This window comes from Octopus bimaculoides, chromosome 7 (genome assembly GCF_001194135.2).
Source record: "Octopus bimaculoides isolate UCB-OBI-ISO-001 chromosome 7, ASM119413v2, whole genome shotgun sequence".
NCBI lineage: Eukaryota > Metazoa > Mollusca > Cephalopoda > Octopoda > Octopodidae > Octopus > Octopus bimaculoides.
This window is the reverse complement of record NC_068987.1, coordinates 46,597,489-46,598,078: the sequence shown is the minus strand read 5'-3', so window position 1 is coordinate 46,598,078 and position 590 is coordinate 46,597,489.

Here is a 590-nt window from a genome sequence, read left to right as displayed (position 1 = left end):
TATATATATATATATATATATATATATATATATATATATGAATATATACATACATATATGTACAAACTTATATATACATGAACACACATATGCATATGGGTCAAAGTTGGTAAGAAAAACAGGACAGTGGAAACAAACACTTGTTTTTGTTACCAATTTTGACCCTCCGCAAATTCCAAATTTTATTTTGCTTTCCGGGAGCAACTGTTTTCTCGAAGACACATCTTGTCGTAATTGCTCGAAATATGGTGTAGATAAACAGCCAACATCTGATGAAGGGTCGTTCTGTATGTTACTTGTCTTGTTTTCCATTTGTTTCTTTCGTTGTTCGCAAAAGATAGTTTTAATTCCATGTTTTCGTATTTCGTATTTCATGTTGTTTACGTTTTATGACGTCCTAAACCCATATATGCATATGTATATACATATATATGTCAGTTTGTACATATATGCATGTATATATGCATATATATATTATTTATATTATATATATATATGTATATATATATATGTATATGTATATATATGTACATATATAAAGGATGTATATATATATATATATATATATATATATATATATATATATATAT